This window comes from Pezoporus wallicus, unplaced genomic scaffold (genome assembly GCF_028554395.1).
Source record: "Pezoporus wallicus isolate ANWC-B61680 ecotype Strahan unplaced genomic scaffold, APGP_CSIRO_Pwel_v1 scaffold_3294, whole genome shotgun sequence".
In the NCBI taxonomy this organism is placed as follows: domain Eukaryota; kingdom Metazoa; phylum Chordata; class Aves; order Psittaciformes; family Psittacidae; genus Pezoporus; species Pezoporus wallicus.
This window is the reverse complement of record NW_026635478.1, coordinates 10008632-10024149: the sequence shown is the minus strand read 5'-3', so window position 1 is coordinate 10024149 and position 15518 is coordinate 10008632. Positions and strand designations below refer to the sequence as shown.

The 15518-nt window shown below is 38.9% G+C and overlaps 1 protein-coding gene across 4 annotated transcripts in view; it reads right to left on the bottom strand.

Moving 5' to 3' along the window:
• The window catches only part of SCUBE1 (signal peptide, CUB domain and EGF like domain containing 1), a 206305-nt gene that overhangs the window by 127835 nt on the left and 62952 nt on the right, over nucleotides 1-15518 (bottom strand). The gene's annotated exons all lie outside the window — the stretch shown is intronic.

Below are 15518 nucleotides of genomic sequence, written 5' to 3'. Positions count from 1 at the left end.
AGACCATTTCTCTAGATCATTAAGAGTGGACTAATAATGCAGAACACAGTTAGATGTGCATAATGAAAAATACTGGCAAATATTTTTTTAAAAGGCCAAGTTGTGAAAGTTTTAAATAATTTTCAACAATTTCCCAATTTCCCAAAAATTTGGGGTGCCATGGACTTTTATTTCAGAATTTGAAGGAAAATAACTTTTCAGTTTACTCACTGGGGGTTTAATTGCTGCTGAGACAAATGTTACATGCATGCTATATATTTTACACATCTAGGCATTCTTCTTATATCTGTAATACCAGTGGGATAAATCCTGCTTCTTGCTGCCTTAGTAGACAGATACTAGGATGTAACTGGCTGCTTCTTTTTAATACAGAAGTAGGCTCATCTTCACAGCTTTTGATATTACATTACAGGACTTAACTCATCTCAAATTCAAAGACAAAAGGATGTATTTGCATTGTTAACTTTAGGTATATAATAGCAATGTTCCTGGTATCCTTCTGGAGATGCTTTCTGCCCTCCAAAGAGAGCCTCATCTCCTAAACTCAAGTGGTCTGAATCACTTATTGGTTAGAGTTCATAGTCATCCTTATTACTCACTTTGGCTGAATGCCAAAATATCCTTTTAAATCTGCAACTATTTCAGGTATTTTAGCCTCCTTCCGCCCCTAAAATCTAAATGAAATATACGTGCATTTTATTTCAAGATATTGTTTCTCTGCCTGAATAACTTATCTGATTTCTCTGTGAATTTGCTTATCATTCTAAATTATGTAAACATGGTTTTTCAACTCATGAACAGTTTATCTGTGAAAGCTTAGCCAACACCAGAAGTGAAGGCTAGAAATCTAGTGGGCTAGAAATCAGAAGACAGCATTCTCTCCCTAGGGAGCCCAAGTGAAGACCATGCTTCCCTGTCTGTAAATTAGGGATACACATCTTTTGTCTTGTCTGAATGGCAAGGGGGAGTCTCAACCTCTCAGTCTCTCTGTATAGAGCGTAGAGCAGTTGACACAATAGACCCTGACCTAAAAGCTACTGTAATACAAATTAACATTAGTTTTCCACAAGCACTTCAGTAATACTACCTAAATATATTTTTTGGCCACGGTAACATTTACAAAACAAATGCACTGCATTACAGATTTTCAGCACTTGTACTGCAGTTACCACAGAGAAGTAAATCTTTTAAGAATCTTAGTGGTATAAAAAGAAAACAGCATCATCTTGTTCAATGCCAGCTCTTCTGCTGAAATATTCATCACTAAAATGATACTTACATGCTTTTCCAAAGTGTAAAATGCACAAACTTTGCCACTGACAATGTTTTTAGTGTGTTTAAACCCCTGTAGAGCAACCATAATTATTAAGCATGGATGGCCAACAATTACAATAAATATTAAGACAGCATATATTTTCATTCAAGTTATGTATAGAACTTTAAAAAAAGAAAATAAAGAAAATCTCAGAACTGAGACATGCAAGACTGGACATCTGAACTTTTCAAGTAGCTATTACTTTAAAATAAAATGCAGCTACAATTACAAAATAAATTAACTTATATTTATTGTTATTACTTGTTACTTTTGGTACAGTTGGTTATTATTAATGGACATTTTTCATTATTTTTGTTTACAAGGAAATGATGCTCGTGCAACTGTGCTGTCTGTCCACCGGTCAACCCTTCTGTTTAGTCACTTTTGAAAGCACTGGCAATCCCAACTCATCTAGCTAGAGGGTAGAGGTATCACAGATAATTACATTCTTACAAGTTCTGAGAAGAGAATTAGATGGATATTGCTAGCTGGAAAAGACAGCAAGGTTAGCGCAAGAGTTACCTCTTTCACCTGGCATACCACCCGCTCAGTCAGCATGCAGCTAAAAAGTAGGACTTACTGACAAAAGCACAGCTGAGAACCCGCCACAGCACACATGGCTTCTGTCCTCACAGGAGACTCGGGACATAGGAAGGGCATGGTTGGGGTCAAGGTCATAAAGGAGACAGAAGTAACAGGGGTTCTTGCAGTAAGTAGTGTGTGGTCATGGGTAGGGACAAAGTGTTCCACTGACATGAGACGAAAGGTCCTAAACCACAGTTATTTTCTGACTACTGATTATTCTTCTTAATGAAGTTCCCTTCTGGACATAACCTGAGCAGTTCCACATAGAAAATCTGAGGAAAATAATCAGCAGAGTCCTTCACTAGATGAACTCCTGGATCAAGCAAAAAGTTAAAGCAATTTCTGAAAATAAAAGTTGATGAGCAGAACTTGGGAGTGTGTGGTATTAGATAAAAGGACTAATTTCAAACAAATCCTCCTTGGTCATTCTGTTTCTGTAAAGGAGGTAGAATTTATCTTCGCAGAATCACCAGTCTTTTGGTATTTGTCTTTCCTGTAAAGCCTGTTACTCACTCTGCTGCTTCCAATGATGCAGCAGTTAAGGGTTCAAGTGTCATCGGACACCCCACAGAAACCAAGGTAAAGCTGATGAAATTAATGCGCAATTTTCCCTTGAAAGGGCACTGACTTTATATGCTGCCATTTGTGCTCCTGCCAAGAAATGCTGCTCATTTCAGGCCAATGCTCTAGAGATTCATAGGGTCGAAACCTTGTGGCTTCAAGATATAGTTGCAAGTGTTTCATGAGATCTAATGACATCCAAATGACTCTGCAGCTTTCCGTAAAATTGCCTTAGCTCCATTCTGCTCAGGCACTTTGTCCTGAATCCCACTATCTGTACTGACTCTTCTAGGAATTCTTTGAGGCATGTTATAAAACTCCTGGCTTTGCTTGGATATGTAGGAAACAGAGCTTGTGATTTGGTAAGAACATGAAGAATACTGTTTAGACTGCATAGGCTTTATTGCTGTTACAATACTCAAAGCACCTGCCAGTGTTTATTGGCACGCTCTTAATTTTTGACAATGAGATTTAGGAACTTACTGTAGGTCAGTTCAAAAATGGTCATTCTGGATCTACTGTCTTTTAAAACTGTGCACTGTTAGAACACTAGGGTTATCTGGGAATTTCATTTAAGCTCCCCATGACTCCAAGGGTCTGAGGACCTGGCAATAGCTTAGGTTTTTTTTCTTTTCCTAACTGTGGTAAATTACAGTTGTGGCTTTTGGGGTTCTACTGTAAGTTTTGAATTTATTTTGCTGACAAGCATTTTGTGGCTTGTGGTATTTAATTGCATCTGGAATAGCTGTTCTCTGAACCCTTTTGAACTACGTATCTCTTGCAACTGACTTCAGCTGATGGCACTCGTAGTCTTTCCTAGACGTATATTGCTATATTCCTGTTATTTGTTGACTGAAGTTGCTCAGACACCACCAGTTCAATGAGGTGTCATGTTACAGAAATCCCTGGAATTAAAAAAAAAAAATAAAAATCTAAAAGCTTTGTAAGAATAGAAGGATCGTTGTGTGTAATAAAGAACTGAAAATGGTAGCTACAACAGTAGCTAAACATGAATAACTAGCTGTTAAGCAACTGTATATTTTTCCTTTTAAATTTTCTAATCAGGCAATAAATGCAAAAATTACTTAAGACTGAATTTGTGCTAAAAAAAACCCAAACCAGCAAACCCAGAGCCTTGATCTGAATAAAACTTTAGCTCTATGTGATTTTTATTTTATTTCAAAGTATCTTGCTCTGAGACCTACGAAAACACTCATTGTTTCAAGGCACAATGTTTGATGTTTGTAAAGCGTATTAGACAGATACTTACACGCTTTACATTAAAAAAGCAATGATTGGCTTCACAAAGAACCATACAAATACCTTTTTAATTGAAATCTTTCCATCTCCACTACTTCCAAGTCTCCAAAGGTACCAAGCTATGAATTTCAATGAGGGCTTTGCAAAACAGTATTTAATTAGTGCTTTTCTGTCAGCCTTTCTCCCATCACTCACCTAACCATTCTTGCTTCTACACTGACAAGTAACAGCAATTTAATATCATACAAAAGGCACAATATTCTCTAACAGATAACAAGAGTCTGAAACATATCAATTTAACCTAGCTTTGGTATAGCTGTTTTTCAGACTCATATGGAATAGTGTCTGGTTTTATTATGGATGTAGCAGATGTTAATTGATTAAAAAAAAAACAACTTATTTTGTACCTGAGAGAACCAAAGGCCTAAACACACAGCTACAAAGCATAACCTGAAAAATCTGAAAATAAATCCCTTGTAGAAATGCATTGCTGAGTAGTTCCTGGTAATTGAAGCAGTCTGTTCTACTGTGAATTGCATTTCAGCTAGCAATCTGAAAGCATCACTATGAAAAACTGTGACTTCCAAACGATGCAGCTGGACAAAGATAGTGTTTTGACTAGCTTGCAGATACTCTGCAGTCTCATTTGGCTGAATGTTAACTGGTTGATTCTATCCCTAGCTGAAGAAGCCTCTTGCATTCCTTGCCAAGAAAACCCTAACACAGCAAGGTTCACAATTAGCACCTTCTATACCTTCTGGCTAAAAAGCAGACTGGCCACTAATCCTGATTTTAGTAATTTATGTTGTTCTTCTCTTTCAACAAGGTAATACACCCAGGCTCAAAACCATTAGTGCTTAGGAAATGCTAGTGCTACACTACAAAAATCTGCAGTGCATTACCTAGATTAGGCACAAAAAATGTCTCCTCCACCTTCTGTACTGGCTTGCCACCAAAGCGTTATCAAATTTTCGTTTCTTATCTTTAATGATTTCTGCACCTAGTTTCTCGTTATCTTCAAAGATGATAAATGGCCCAGTTAAAAACTCACTTATTCACTGAGCTATAATTCTCCCTGAGAAAGGTAAAGTTGGTTTATGACAGAAACACATCATTCCTGGAAGTGAATGGGAAAAGAGGAAATGAATTATGAGATCCTGTACAAGCATCTCATGGAAAAGATGAGAATACAAACAAGCAATATACAACAGAAGTAACTGCTACTGATGATGCAGCATAACATTGCAGTGTTTTTTATGAAGATGATTAAGATACAGCAAAATATATGGAATGGAATAGCATCACACCAGACTAATGCAGCTTGATCTACATCCTGGAAATGTAAGTTCAATTCTTGAAGTAAACTGTAGAAAGGGACCATTCAGGTGAGTGTTCCATACAAAGTCTTTAATTTCAGCATGACTGATAATTTCTTGTTCAGGCAAGGGGTCAGAAATGGAGTAAAAAGGGATGCTACCAGCAAATAAGAATAAAGAATTTTGAAAGGTGTGATGAAAAGTAATTATTTACGCTATTCCTACCTTTGCATAATATTTCTTTTTTCAAATATCTTCTAAACATTACACTAAACACATTCCAAAACCATATTAAAGTATAAAATATTTTTCAACATCTGATAGTAGACAGATTTGGGAAAAGACATGACAGTATCCAGAAATAAGACCCATGTGGAGCTGACAGTATTACATGAATTGCTCACTATAGTACACCTTTCTCTTTAAAGGAGTCCATCTGCTGTTCAGTCTTTGACCCTGGTTGCTTGTTAGCATACTGACTCTATAGAACATCAAACTTAGGGTTTTTTTGCCTCCACCTGGAGGCTTTTGCATCCACCTGTCTCTATGCCCTATTACTTGATGAGTTCCAGTTGATCTTCAGGGAGATGGTGACAGGGAAACAATCCCTACTCTTCCTGTTCACTAGATTCTAGTATTCATCACTACTGTCAGTATTACGGTTTGCTTCCAGTAAAACCCAGAGCACACTGCGCGTCCATCCCACAGTGCCCATGTCTAAGAGCATCTTTGCTCAGAGGTAATGGCATTTCATGGGATCACATCTGTAAAGTGCCCTGTCCTTAGTCTTGGCTACAACTTGTGAGTCAGTTACAAGACACAAATTTTGGTAGAAAGAGAGGAAAGAAAATGAAATTAGCAGTAAAAGCCACAAGGCACCACAGGAGGGTGCTACACACAGTCACTGTATTAATCTATCAGGAACAGTCGAAGGCAGAATGACTTTATGCTTTCCACGGAGTCTGAAAGCAGGAATAAGTCCTTTTCCCTCATAGCATCTCAGAGTGAATCCATTTACTTGTAATCAGAGACTCAATACAGAAGGGCAACAGTAGTGTTAGCCTGAGATCTGTTTGGTAGTAGCAATACTGCCAACTGAGGCCTGTTGCTAACATCATAAGGAGAATTAGCTTATCAAATGACCAAACCAATGCAGAGTTTAACAATTGTATAAATATTCCACTATGCTTACACTGTGTTAGAGAATATCTCCTCTTTAATTCAAAATATCAACAGTTATTCTTCACATGCTTAATATCAATACATCTTCAGAAAACTCTCGGATTCTTAGAATGACACTGCTGTGTGAAGGTATATACACTTTTATGAATCAGCATATAAGAATACACTGACTGTCTATAAGTACAGATGTATTTTACTGTGCACAGATATGTTTTGTTTCACACTTCCCACTTACTTTTCCAGTAGATAAACAAACTCACAGCACTGTACTGTATGCTATGCAGTTACCACTACTTTTTTTCTGAGGCTGTTTACATCAATTTAAAAGACTAATTTAGAACTACTCATCCCCTTCCCTGCTCAACAGATGAAAGTCAGGTTGTACAGAAGTTAATGGATATAAGAGGGATAGAAAGGACACCAAGAGATTATTTCCTAACTTTCCAGGGTATAAGTAACTCCCTTCTATATCCCAGTGAAGGTAATAGAGCTCACCACAGTGATCGGATGCATCTTGCAAGTCCCTGGAAATACAAAAATTGCATGTACTTTTCTTAAAGTATCTTCTAGCATTATGGAGGGTCTGTTGTCCAACTGCCCAAATAAGTGCAACATATCCTGGCAAGCACCTCTCGCTTCATTGCTCCATCTCAGTGGGGCTTATGTTCAGAGGCCTTGGGTATGTAAAAAAGGGTAAGGTACACTGAAAGCTGAACTACTTGCCTCCTCTTATGAAGCAAAAGGGAAGATAATGCAAGGGAGACTTCCAAAGAGGGATCTGGAATTCTTTCTCTTCCTGCTTATTCCTTTAATATCACTCATGCTGTTCTCTTCTGTCATTCTCTGACCCCAGCCTAATTAGATCTTCCCGAGGTGTCCTCTCTCTGTTGTATGGGTTTGTCTTTTTTTTTTCCTAACTCCCTTAATTATAGACTTATAACAGATGTCGAGTTGAAAGGAATCCATGAGGATCACTGAATCCAACTCCCAAACTGATGTAATACTGGCCAACAGCTACGGCACTGTCAGCTTTCTTCCGTCATAATATCTCTTACAAGTTACCACTCCAATTTTCCTCTCTTTACCTAGAAAGTAGCCAGACAGTAGCTACCACTTACAACTTTGCTGTCTCTGTAACAACCCCACCCCACCCTCCCTGGTCCTTATTTCTTTCTATGTTGGAGGAACTATCACTCTTCAAGGAGTCCATCTACTGTTCAGTCTTTGACCCTGGTTGCTTGTTAGCATGCCCACTCTACAGAACATCAAACTTAGGTTTTTTGCCTCCACCCGGAGGCTTTTGCATCCACCTGTCTCTATGTCCTCTTACTTGACAAGTCCCACTTGATCTTCAGGAAGATGGTGAAGGGAAAACAAACCCTACTCCTCTTCCAGTTCACTTGATTCTAGTGTTCATCACTACTGAGAGTATTACAGTTTGCTTCCAGTAAAGCCCAGAGCACGCTGTACTTCCATCCCACAATGCCCATGTCTTCGAGCATCTTTGCTCAGAGTAAAAGGCATTTCCTAGGATCGCATCTGTAAAGCACCCTGGAATATTTCAGGATGAAAGGTGCTCTATTATAAAACAGCTATCTCAGAACAAGCACTATGAGAAAACAATACATATCAATGCCTTAAAATTACTGCTGGTCTACTAGGCTGCTAGTCCACACAGGAACTGAAAGTTAATGCAACCAAGCACTGGAGACGGTATCACAATGCATGAGAGAAAAAGGCCTAGCAGGCTAGGAAATAGTGTTGAGATGCAGGATTAGATGCAGTCAGCAGCACTGCTTCCTGTAAGGTGGAACTCTGGTGCTTTTAGCTTTATAAGGGTATGACTTTACTTTGAGAAAGCCAGCAAATATTGACCAAAAGTGGAATCCAGTACCCAACATATCTGTGACACAAAAGGGCTGGTGACTGACAGCACATGCCACACAAAGCAAAGGAAAAAATTGACAATGAGATGCACAACTACTCTCTCAATCTCCAAGTTGGAAGCAGAGAATTAGACAAATGCTTTTAGAGAAGCTTCTGTCAGCCTGCACTGAATACCTGTTGCCACTCTCACTCTAATTATTTGGAAGTTAAATTCTGTTTCTAACACTGTCTGGGACATACCATGAGAAAAATACATTCATACATTGCCACTTTCTTAGAAGAAAGTATGGCAACAATGGCCACTACATACACTTTCTCTTCTGGTAACAGAGTTTGGATGGGAAGAAGAGAGGAAGATAATTCATCTATCAGAAGGTAATGCAGAAATACTAACTACTGAGAAGACATTTTTACATAGAATTTAATAAATAAAGAAAACAGGCCGCTGGTCACCCTATATCCTACACAAATACTGGAAATGTAAACTGTCTGGAAAGAAGAAATAGAATGCTATACCCTGGTATGTGCACTAATTCATTAACTGCTCTGTGGCTCCAATCCAGCAAAACACTTAAGCACATGAATAGTCCCAACAACAAAGGCCTGAAAGCCTGCCCACACATTAAAGTAAAATGCAGTGTAGTCACAAGCCTCTCCCTTGCTTTCAGAAAAACCTACAAAACTCAAAGAACAAAATCAATGCTCCCTCCCTTGCGTATAGGAAGCAAAGAGTGGGGTCATAGCAGCCACATTCAAGGACAGCTTAGGAAATGCTATTTACAAAATGCATATGCATTTGTATATACAAATTTTAAATACACATACATTGGTGGTATTACATATTGTTTTCTAAGCGTTGTAAGAGTCGAGCATAGCTGCAATACAAAAGGGCCATTTAGCTATGAAAAAACTTCCTAACTTTCTACTTGGTTTGCTTTTATGGGAAGACAGTTTGCCATTTTGTGGAAATTCTGCTCTGTTTTCCTTAAGTTTTCCTCTGAGAAGGAATCTGAATAAAACGTCAGCCAGAGACAGGCAGCAGTCCTTGCTTACACAAATCAAATGTCAGGGTTCAAGCAAGCATGATGATAACGTTTGGTGAGGGCACAAGGAAGAGAGATGCGTGATTCACAGTCTGGAAGGCGACACCACAGGGTCTAGGTCAGGGTAAAAGTGAGAGCTGCTCATGAAGGATGGGTGTGAAATGGAGACGATGAATTTATTGCTATTTGATAAAAGTTACCTGCTATCAAGATTTGCCCAGATGGCACCAAGAAGGCATTCAAAAAACATTTTCTGATGACCTCAGGCAGAAAAATCCCTTGTTATCTGAGCAAGTATTACCAAGAGGACCATTTGAAGCAGTTATAATTTCTCATTCTCCTATCATTAATATCTATATTCACCAAAATAATCTTCTTGCTTTTCTGTTCAACTGCTACAACCAGCACCAAACTCAGACACACAGCTGGTAAGCAGGCAAACACATTTTCCACACAGCAGCAAATTTGATTCCATTCCTGTCACAGTTAATTTTTTCCTGGGCACACAGCATCAGATTTCATGTGGAGGCACCTGAAATAGCAGTCCTATGTTATTAGCCATTTAAGACCAAATGCTATCACCAACACAATAAGTGGAAGCCTAATCTGCAAGTTGCACTTCAGAAATGAAAATGTTTATAGAGCAACAGCAGTGTGAAAGTAGAAGAACCTGCTTCTCTCAGAAGTCTGTATGTTCTGCTGGCACATTCAGGGTGAGAAATACCCAGTGTGTACACAAACCACTGTTACTCTCATATTATTGCTCTTTTTCTGTGGATTTAGGCTTATTTGTCATTGCAGAACAGTTTCTTCAGCTTAAAAATAGCAGGATCTTCTGTGCCAAAGTCACCTCTCAGCACCTGTTTATTGCTCTGCTACAGTGTGTACTGACTTCTTACCACAGTAACAATCACTAGTAGTGTCTGGGATTAGTAGACTCTGTAATTGCCTTGCAAGCATATTCTTCAGTACTGAGCTGCCTTTAATCTACTTATCACCTATTGGTTTCTTTCTGGCATCTTTTACTCTCTTTCTCAAAGTTCTGTGTAGGTCCTAGACACTTCTGTCCTATAGATCAGTGAAATGGTTTGCTACGGTCTTCCACAGGAAGTGAAATGTTTACAATGGTAGTACAGTTATTCACAGCTTTCTTTACCTGGGTAATGGTGTAACCCAAAGAAATAATCACAGTTTGCATCACCTTGTGATTCAATCTCTGTTGTTGACAGATATTCATAGTCTTATGATACCGATTCAAATCCTACTGAAATTGCTGGGAGTTTGTGGACTTCTGAACTGGTTTGCTCTCATCTCCAATTCAGAGAGAACACTACAGCTGAGACTGGAGTAGTCTTTAGCCTCTACAGACTTCCTGATCTAACAAAGCTGTATTATTTCAACCTAGTTGCCATGTATACATGCAACTGGTGTATACACGGCATAAAAGAGCAAGGAGGTGGAAGGATAGGATGACTAAAGATGAAAATACATTGGCAGAGCTGCACATGGAAATAAGCATGACATCTGCTAGCAGCGTATCTGATTTGTAGCCATCCTCAGCTGTAACCATTTCAGAAAGGTGAAGAAAATCCTTTGGCAGCCATGAGCTGTTTGCAAGAGGTCAGCAAGACTTTGAGGTAGCAGACAGAGTGCAGTCAATATTACTGTGCAAAGCTGGACATGGAAAGAAGGAGTTCTTCTTGAGAAGCAGCTCTATTTGATTTCTGCACTTTGATGAAAAGCATCAGCTAAACACTGAATACGGATTTTATTTTGGGCAGTACTTGGGGTGGTGGTCAAGGTAAGCAGAAAAAAATGGAAGTGTTTCCCCTGCTATGGGGTACTGGAAAGCAAGGAAATCCTGTTTCTGCCTATAAATAGACTCTGTAAATCTGAGAGAATAAATAGGGAACAGGAAAAATCAGATGTCATTCAAAACAGCCACACTTCTGGCCACAATACTGCTTTTGAGACAGCTCAGCTTAGTATAGCTCAGCACAGAAGTATCTCCATGAAGTGAGTCATAATAAACACTAAGAGAAAATGAGACCTTTACAGGTGTGTTTAGAAGAAACAATGAAAGAAAACAACCCCATAAAATATTTAACCAAATGACACATAAATAAACTTTGAGAGCTTGGAGATATATTTACATTCTGGGTCTGGGCACTTGATAGCTAATAGCAAAAAGTGAATTTGATGAACACTCAGAAGTGGCATTATTTACACTAGGTCTTGAAAGCCTCAGAGCTCGGAATAACATATCCACAGTCCCGACAACAAGAAAATTCCTTTAGCCACCTAATGTCCCCCTCACATGAAACCAATAGCAAGATAAAAATTCAAAGAGACCTCTCTACTCCCACCAAGGCTGTACTTTTAAAGGATCTAACTACTGAAAATTACCACCCATATGCTTCAGTTTATTGTTTTTCTGGTGTTTTGCTCTAGCACAGGGCTGTTTCATGAAGCATTTCAGTGAGCTCCTGACAAGTAATCCTCCAGATTAATTCAGAGTTCATTTGGATGATAAGTGATCAGTTTCTCTAAGAGATAGCATGGGAATGACAGCTCACTATCTCTTTCTGTGAATGCTTGGAAGATTGAACAGGACAAGGTATTTTCAACTAATGCCAAATGCTAAAAAGTCATGTTGAGATCTACAGAAAAAGCCTTCTCAAAATAAATCTCCACGTAAGACTACCATTCAGGATTCAAGAGAGCTTAGATTAGGCTAGGAAAGCGTTGCTCACCAAATCCTGGTTTAAAATGGCTTTTTTTTAATGATATGGTTTTCAGACTCCAATTAGAGCAGAGTAATTAACTGTCCATTAAGGAGGTACTTAAGCCAAATGATAGCGTTTCCTGGAAAGCTTAGAGGGGAGTCTGAAAGCATTTTGGAGAGAGGAGGAGCAGAAACACAGTACTGTGGAAGAGCACACAGACATGGCAGTTGTTCATAATGGCAGGGTAGGCCAGTCTCACCTCAAGCCCAGCTTGTATGCTGCCCTTTGCAGAGCTAGCAGGACCCTTTTTTAGTTTGGTTTGCCCAGTTCCTGGAAAGCTCCCCAACATCACTGAAATATTTCACCTTTAAAAGGAAAGAGGCAACTCAGGAATGCTACCAGGAATATGCTCCTTCATCTGCCAAATGAGGCTTCATGTTTGAACTGTTTCTTGCAGTAGGCATCCAATCTCTCCTCTGAATAAGTGGGCTTCATGGATACTCATGCTTATGGAGGCAGACAAGGCTGCCTAGCCACCATTACCATAGACTGTCACGGAAAATACCTCTAGGTCTAGATGTTTCAAAGTTTTAATGTTTGGTTTTATTGTTTGATTTTGGGTTTGTTTTTGTTTTGTTTTTTTCTGTAAGGTCTTTTTTCTTTATGTAAGTATTATTCTTCTTCTTCCAAGAAAAGCAGGTACTTCAGAGAACAAAATTTGGTTTAGTGGAAGAATATACTTCTTCAAAAATAACACTGACAACATGTGGTTGACCTATTCAGGTAGCTGTTTCCGCCTCACTTTTCAGAACCTACAAATTCCCAGCATCAATTTCCCAGTACAAGGACATGGTGCAAAGTCATCAGGCATCGTGAATTTCTGTAAGTAGTCAAGCTGCCTGACACCATCTGAAATTGTTCTATTTACAACAGCAAGCCAACAGAGAACAAACAGAATGAAAAGTGTAGGGAGGAAAGGCGGGAGAGGACAGGATTTGCAAAATGCACTGTTACCCACCCAGCTCCCTCTGCCACACTTTTATCTCTGAACATGTACATGTAATTCATCAATCACTGATGTTAAAATGCACCACGGATGAAAGAAGGGAATTAAATAACAGACCAAAAGAATGGGGCTCAGGGTATCTGCATTCTGTTCCTAGTAGGAGCACACACAAAAACAAATAGTTTTACAAAACAAATTTGGTGAAATCCACACTGTATCAATTAAACTGCATGCTCTGTCAAATGCTTCCTTAACAGCTTTTCTGGAAGGATCCTGGCATTTCTACATCCTTTCTGTGTATCTCTAGGAAAATTATTTTACTTTTCTGCCTTCCGTACGTGTAACTTACAGCACATGGCATAATAGCTTCTATCTCAGAGGGGGTTCAGAGTCCTGAGGTAGTTTTTGTAGACTCCTGCAACATCCTCTAGTGACTTAGTGATTAGAAAAGCAAATAACTAGAAGTTCATTTCTGAAGCAGGCAGAACAAGAAATGCATGACATAAGAAAAATTCATATTGCTGCTTCCCCATCTTGGCATTTGCGGTATTCCAAACAAACGTCAGTTTAAATAACCAATTCTGATTACACTAAATACTTAAATGCCAACACCGATCATGTGAATTTGTCAAAAAAATAATATTTGAGTACAGTTTTGGCCTGTCTACTACTTTGCAGTTTGATATGGATTGAAGATAGCAGCTATTATATTATCCTCAGCCCATGTTAACTATAGAAAGAAAACCTGCCAACTCTGGTAAATCACCAATGCTTGCAGCACACTGTACTGGATACTATTGACTTACATTGCATTTGGAGTGATTTAGTCAGCTATAAACACAGAGAAGAACTTTTAGGGGAGGTGCTCCATATCAAAGAGAGACAAAAGTGCTGTTGCTTTTACTCAAAGGTGAATGAATGCTTTATGTTGGAATAGAAGAAAAAAATTTGCAGCTTCTCAGCACTGGTAAGTAAGGCAAAGCCTTCTGAAAATGCTCAATTATACTACGCATCATGCACTAAAGGCAGGTAAACTGATTCACTGCACAAGCTCAATGATTTTATCAATGGTGAACACAGTTCAGATAGTATCTCCAAACTGCACACAATGCTTGTCTCTCTGTTAATGCCTCTGTTTCTGCATTTCCTGACTACTGGGAGCAGCAAAGGAGTTGGACCCTTGCAGGGGTATCATCCTGATGACCTGTGCATGATTGCAGGTTAGGTTTGAAATCTCAGCACATGACCCATTCCACACAGAAAACCATCAGTTTTCAAAGACGCTGCTGCAGTTTGATTATACTATGATTGTACTGTGGTCTATACAGGAGAGGACTTAGTTAAAGGGAAAGAAAACTATAAGGGAGAAGATACTGAAAAGAAATGGCATCAGCAAGTCTCAGAACTAAAAAGACAGAAAAAGTACAGATTTTGCCTTGTGCTGTTTCGCAGGCTTCTTTTCTTCTTTGGTCTATTGTCCTCCACTTCATCTCATTCCCACCCGGCTGGCTGTCTCTCTCCCTCCTTCTCTTACTTTCTGTTTATGTGACATACCCTTGTCTCATTCCCTTCTTCCTTTGTGCCCCCTCTTAAAAATATCTCATGGTGCTACTACAGTGTTTCTGCCAGGAAAGAATTCACAGTGACGATGTGTTTTCTGCTGTCCTCTGCCCCATGTCTGCTTTGTTTACTTAAGCTGTAAATTTTCCCAGTTTGTACGAGGTCTCTTGAAAGCTGGCCCCATTCTTGACTGGTGCTCAAGCGAAAAATTATTAAAATACCATCAAGAATAGTAAAAATCGCAACATTTTTACAACTCAGGTATTTCTAAGATATAAAGCTTAACAGAGTGTGCAAGTAGTCTTACACTTGAAAACATACACCGCTATTGAATACAAGCATCTTCTTATTTCCATTAACTCCTAAATTATTTCAGAAGAGCTCAAAGCAACCTCAAACATAATTACATGGAATTGAATAATTAACAGAACTCACTATACGCATAATATGCATATCATATACACTGGAGGGTAACAGTATATCTAAACAGGTATTTGGCATTCTTATCTTGAATTCCTACTGGTTTCTAGCCAAAAACACATTGCGGTACCAGCCCCTAGAGAGCTCCTGCTGGACCACATCTCTGATTTGTCATGAATAGCAGGAAAGAGGAACAGTGCCTGAAACATGGGCTGTGGTCAATTTCTTTGCATAAAGAAAAATATGAGACATACACGGAGAGACCCACAGTGACTACAGTAGGTATGAAAGATGCTGGGTATCTTCACACAGTATTCAGAGCAGTCCCTGAATTCAGCATTGTATTCCTGATGGCATGAGAGAGACACATCATGACAGATATGACGTATGGTATACCTAAAACACAGACCATTTGTTGTGTGCATGTGTGAATGCAAGCTTTTTTCCAGTACAGTCTGGCTTAATATTCTTCCCAGATCTTTCTCACCTGATGTTTCAGTCAACTGGATGCTAGAGGCCTTTAAAAAACATGTCAGTTCTTTTATTTAGTATAATCCTGCTATATCCAGGGCAGACAGTATGAACAGAACATTGGTTCACTTCCAATGTTATTGAATGATTGAGTGTGAAAGCCCCCTTTGCATATTTTCTCTCTTT